Below are 6,063 nucleotides of genomic sequence, written 5' to 3' on the forward strand. Positions count from 1 at the left end.
GCAATCTTAGTCAAAATTAGACAAAATGTTTTAACAAAGAGTCCTGGGCTAGACGTCATACTCGCACAAAGGACCATATTCAATGCTTATTGATGGACCTAGGTACCAAGACTTGGTTTCAAATATTGATTTTGAGGACAATATTGCATTCTAGATATGGGTCGTTGGACCGATTAAAGTCTTGTCCCTTCAAACGATGTTTGACTTGGTAATCAGATGTATCGGAAACTCTAGGGACCGCTGTGTCATTTTATAGTTTACACTAGAAGGAAACTGTAAATGATTGTTATTCGTGATGATGTGTTGAGAAATAACCAACAAAATCCCCTTTTGAGATCAAGGAACGGTGAAGGTAGAAGAACGAGATTTAGATCCTCCTACGAGTCTGATATCGAGGACGAGACTGAATGTGGATCCGACCTGCCAGTTTTTTCAATAATTTTACTCAAGCGAAAGCAGCGTCAGTACAATTACACTGAATTATAAAGAGCTTCAACCTCTTAATTTGAAAAGAATCCGGAAGCCTAAACTCAGCTTCATTGAGAACAGTAAAGAATCCAGATCTGGAGAAAGGATCATATGCTCAAAAGACTAATTCGTTCATCTAAAAGGTCCGGAAAAAGGCAAAAGATCAAAGTGTAAAGCAAAATACACATGCCTGAGTTGGAAGCAGCACATCAAGAGCCTGAGCTGGCATATAGCAGAATTTTCCTTTTGATTCAATCGCCACCAAGCAGGGAAGCAACAGCTTTAGCGATGTGCAGGACGAGCTAGACATTTGAGATGACGAGACTAAGTAAACCCGATGACCAATGTGCTTTCTCTAACGGTTTGGCAGCAAATCCAACAGTTGGGAATAGATCTGCTCTCTCATTGTGTCTCTGTTGCTAGCACTCAAGGTGAAGATTTTTGCTCCAGGATGATTCCTCATCCTTGCCACTGCATTGCGGATTTGGGAGAAATTGATAACAATTCGCTAAGGGCCAGTTTATCGACAAAAAATTTCCAGGAAAGCTTCTCTGCTTTTTCTCCTCAAAAACCTGAGAAAATGAAAATAATTTTCGGGGAAAACGGACTTCCTGCTTTTCTGATTTCGAAATCTGGTCCTTTTATTTTGTGATTTTCATTTTTCTATTGAAATTCATATAATCTTGAATAGCAATTGAGAGGAAATTCCCTCATATGCAGATCAAATTCGGTAAATCAGTGCGAATCTTAAAAAGAACCAACACACCGCAAAAACTTCTCAAGCATTCCGGGTGTTAAAGAATATTCCAGGTTTAGAATGTATTCATCGTTTCTTCATTTCGCAGTACGAATTAATAGTAAAAGATGAAAAATTAAAATGAAAAGAGAAAGTCCTACCCAACATAACAAAAACCAAAAAGATTGTAAAGAGAATAAATCACATAATTTCACAACTTTAAATTTTAATGATAGATTTCACTAACGCACTTCAAAATAAACAATTGATGGTAAACGCAGAATGCGAACATTCTCAAGCTCATTTGTTATTTTTATATTTATATGATATAAATATTTTATTTATACATATATAAATTAAAAAAGAGGCTTGTCAACACTTGATATGATTTTCCAGTCAGCAATGCAGAGGCAGATTTAAAGATGTCCGCAACCTTACAAGACCAAATGCAAGAAATATTACCTCCAGGTATGTCACGCCCAGATTTTGGGATGGGAATTGTTGCCAGCAGTGGGATTTTCGACTTGAGTACTCTCAGGACAGCAGGGAATTGTTGCCAGCAGTGCTCCTTTCCTCCAGGTATAGCTCCATCTTACCAACTTCATCGGTGATGAAGAGATCAACATCTTCCTTAACCTACAACAGAATGTGCATCTTCAGCCCAAAGAACGACTTCCATGATTGTGAAACTACAATCTGGACAACAACATGCATATCAAGATAAAGCAATAATGTGAACTAAAAAGCGTCACCCCACATCCTTGCGGAGAGGTGTACTTCAAAATTGACAATCGATCACACTGCATATTCGCAACCTTTACCATGACACTATAGGACTAGCTAAGCAGAAAGGACACAAAAGCGAACAACAAAGTTAGAATGCTGGCACTGGGCACTAGTATAAAGCTTGCTTGGTCTGTTTACACCTTCTGTGTGATAAGGAAAATAGCTCTACCGCTGATTCTCAGCTGGAGCTATCTTTCATCAGATTTTATGATTAACTGATTCTAGGTTGTCGTCTCTACCTTGTCTTGATTGTGAAATTGACTCCGGGAGGATATTCGCTAGGTAGGGCTTTTGCAGAAACCTATCTCAACTTTTTGTCTAGTGTTTTCCCTTCATTTGAAGAACATGAAAACGCAAAAATGCTGGATTTCGCTCCGAGAAGATACATTTTTTTCCGATGAAAACGCGGAAATAAGAAAATAGCATCTCTCTCGCAGCGAAAACCGAGAGCAGCAGAGTAATCCACAACCAGATGAATGCAAAATTCAGGCAAAAGTTAAAAGAATTCGAGGAATGCAGATCAGTTCCTCAATGCTTGCTTGCAAAAGGTGGGTCCGACAGGTAGACGAAAACGTTTCTGTTCGGTGCCTACAAAGGCACAATCATAGCTCATAGTTTCAATCTATCACTTCCTACCCAGAACTACTAACCCATAGATAGAACATATTAAACCAATTGCCTCAACTTAAAAACCTAACCTGAAAATCAGTTACCTCAACTTCAAATCGAAAACCCTAACTTGATAATCGACTACCCTTAACTTAAAATTGAGAGCTCGGACTCGATAAGCAGGGAGACAAACCTAATTAGAATGGAGAATGGGACAGTGAGTCAACTTCGAACTTTGAACTTCGGCAGAGTGAGGGGAACGAGCTTCAAGCGGGGAATGGGGGTGAAGAGCGAGCTTCGAGCCGCAGAGTGGAGTCGCGGAGTGGAGTCGCGGAGCTTCAAGGGAGGAATCGAGCAGATGCAGCAGGGTTCGAGCACTCCAGTAGGGTTTTTTCTGGGGAGAATGACACTTGAGGTCCTATATGTTTGTCAATTTTTGATATCGAGTTCTAAATATTTCAGTTTAGAAAAACAAGTTCTAAAAGGTTTGAAAAAGTGACACTTTTGGTCCTAAATCTAACTTACCGTTACCGCCATGCCACGTGGCCGTTAAATGCTGACGTGGCGCTTCATGATTGGTCACGAGTTAGTTCGGGTCCGGATGCTAGGGTGAATTGGGTCGGGTTCGGATCTGGACGTCTCCTTCTCCGCCAGACTCCCTCCCCATGTCCGAAACCCTCTGTTCTCTCCTCCACGCAACCCAATGCCGCCTCTGTAAGCAAGCGTGTTCGTCTTTGACATCCCCAGCACTGCCATTAAGAGGATAGTAACCACATTTCCTCCAAAGCCAAAGACCGTGATATTATTGAGGAAAACGTCACTCGAAAAGGAGTTGAACTATTTCCGATTATAAGAAACAAAGAAAGCAAGCATATCTCCCGATTTGTCAAAAGGATATATATCTCCGAGACACTCCAAGAATCGATTTCCATTCTGCCAAGTTTCGATCGAGAACCCAAGTAAGAATACAAGTCTATAAGCAGAAGAACCATTCTCAACATCGCATCAATTGCCCAAAGATGGATTCATATATTTACAAGAAAACTATAACAGAGACCATAATTTCTTGGTTTTTTTTTTTGAAGAATGAATGATGAAAATTCAAGAAACGGGATCATAGCAGCACATTAATATCTGTGTTATGTCATCAGGAAGGAGGAGAAAACACGAGCAGGTGCTTCCTTTCCCAAGTAATCGAAAGGGTAGCGCATGCAAGAAACAGATGTGTGAAATTTCCCAGCTTGAGTAGAAAAAAACAGCATCGACCCTATTCCTTAATTTCAACGAAACATGAACTTTGAAGAACAGACAGAAACAGAGATGGGTTTAGAGGATAATATCGGAGACTGCTGTAATCGAAGAGAGTGACAAGCAGAGAGAAAGAGAGAGAGAGAGAGAGAGGGAGAGAGAGTGGGGAAGCTCCACAACACAGCACGGCACAGAGAGGAGGAGAGAACAGAGGGAGGGAGAACAGAGGGTTTCGGACATTGGGAGGGAGTCGGGCGAAGGAGGAGACGTCCGGATCCGAATCCGACCCGATCACCCCGGCATCCGGACCCGAACTAACTTGTGATCAATCACGAAGTGCCACGTCAGTATTTAACGGCCACGTGGCATGGTGGTAACGGTCAGTTAAATTTAGGACCAAAAGTGTCACTTTTCCAAACTTTTTAGGACTTGTTTTTCAAAACTGAAACATTTAGGACTCAATGTCAAAAATTGACAAACATATAGGACCTCAAGTGTCATTCTCCCGTTTTTTCTGCAACAGGGTCGGGGGAAGCAGGAGATATGTCGATGGCATGAGATTGTAAAAGTGAAGAAACTTGAGGGCATTTTTGGGTTTTCAGGACTTTTTCCGGATGGACAATCCCTATTCCGAAGATTCAAGGGAGGCTTTCATATTCCTTATGAAAGCTAGATTCCTATTCCGATCCGGAATACCTATTCCGCATCTTCAGATTCCCAAACGTTGGAATGGATATTTTGTGCGAAATACGCAGGGAATGGAATACCTTTTCCCACGAACCAAACATGCCCTTATTGCATATATTTATGTTTGTCTCACATATGACTATTGTGTGAGTTTCTTGATGATTTTGGTCCTTATGTCGTCTCCGTTTCAAAACAAAACTTTTGTGCATCTTTTGATTGCGTATTGCGGACGTGAACTGCTCCTTTCCTGTTCCGATGGCAATAATACAGTGTAGGAAAAAGATGGCTAACTGCAGTATTGTCCATCATTGAGTTGAACAGATATTGCAGTCCTAATTAACATTCATTCGGAGCTATATTTGCTTTTCGCCATCTATTCTTTTATTCGGTCCCATCATTTAGTTTGGACCCATCGTTATGTGGAACGAATAGACGTCCATATCCATGTTGTATCGCGAGAATACTTATTTGGTCTGTTGGCAGTATCATTAGAAAGTCATACAATTATTTTCTGAAGCAAAATTGGTTAAGGCAATGGATGCTGAGAAACCTCCTAAATCCAGAAGCATTCTTTATCCAAAAAACAAAAAACCCAGAAGCATTCTGCTTAATTAATGTCCGTATCCCCTTCATCTAAAATTATCTTTTCCTCCCATCCTCTCACTCTAAGTCACCCATTCTCTCTCGCTAGATGCTCTCCCTAATCCTTCATCGAAAACCACCAGCCATCATTACCCCCCGGCCACCGCATTCTCACCTATAATAACAAGGCCGCGATGATGAATTAATGATGTATATAAGACACGAGGAAGAGACAGAGGGTAGATTTTGTGGTTGTCCATTAATTGTGTTTCCGTCAGCTCGTCCTGAATTGCTTTTGAAAATGAGATCAAAGGAGTGATCATAGTCATCTGGCGAATGCCACGAGGTTAGATGATTGTGATGATCTAACATTGGGCCCTTCCCTCTTGTCATTCCATCGTTGGACTAGCCCGCTGTGCGCACCCAAATTCTATCTCGTTGGGGCACGCAATGCGCGCTGCAGTATGGTTTGGGAGTGTTCTACCTTTCCGGGAACACGCAACGGACACACGTGAGAATGAGTCGCCACCTATCATTTTACAACCCGGAAGTCGAAGGCCGGTAAGTTACTCAGGTCTACAGATACCGGGTATACCTAAATGCTAAGGCAATGGTTTTTGCGGAATCGAAAATTCCAAGATCGGGGGTTCTGTTACATGTGGGCCTAAATTCCGCATGCCCTTTCGGCACTCTAGCTTGCTAGGCTTGTCATTTTATTTATTTACCGTGTGGATTAAGTTTTGCTCTCCTTACCTGTTTTGACACCGTAAAGTCGATGAATCGATCGAGTTGTTCCAAGGACTCGAAAGAGGAGTAAGTTTGTGCGTCGAGGAATCAGTTCGCTATCCTCGCGTTACAGTTCGTCGGACCATGGTGTCGACTCTCCACGCGAATCGAACCTACGAGTACTTGGGCTTACTCTTCTTTAGGTAGCAATAGACCAAATT

The 6,063-nt window shown here is 41.6% G+C and overlaps 1 long non-coding RNA gene across 3 annotated transcripts; it reads right to left on the reverse strand.

Moving 5' to 3' along the window:
• Positions 1–404: 404 nt before the first annotated feature.
• Positions 405–4,034, reverse strand: LOC116210350. 3 transcript variants are annotated; one of them, XR_004157475.1, is made up of 4 exons: positions 3,125–4,034; positions 2,793–3,048; positions 1,667–1,840; positions 405–939 (listed from the first exon to the last, which is right to left on the reverse strand). It is a non-coding gene; the product is annotated as an uncharacterized LOC116210350 (long non-coding RNA). The 3 variants fall into 3 exon arrangements; XR_004157474.1 differs by having other exon boundaries at positions 2,793–3,017; positions 3,125–4,033; XR_004157476.1 differs by having other exon boundaries at positions 2,793–2,993; positions 3,125–4,032.
• Between the last annotated feature and the right edge of the window lie 2,029 nt (positions 4,035–6,063).

The sequence above is a fragment of the Punica granatum genome, chromosome 6, assembly GCF_007655135.1.
Source record: "Punica granatum isolate Tunisia-2019 chromosome 6, ASM765513v2, whole genome shotgun sequence".
NCBI lineage: Eukaryota > Viridiplantae > Streptophyta > Magnoliopsida > Myrtales > Lythraceae > Punica > Punica granatum.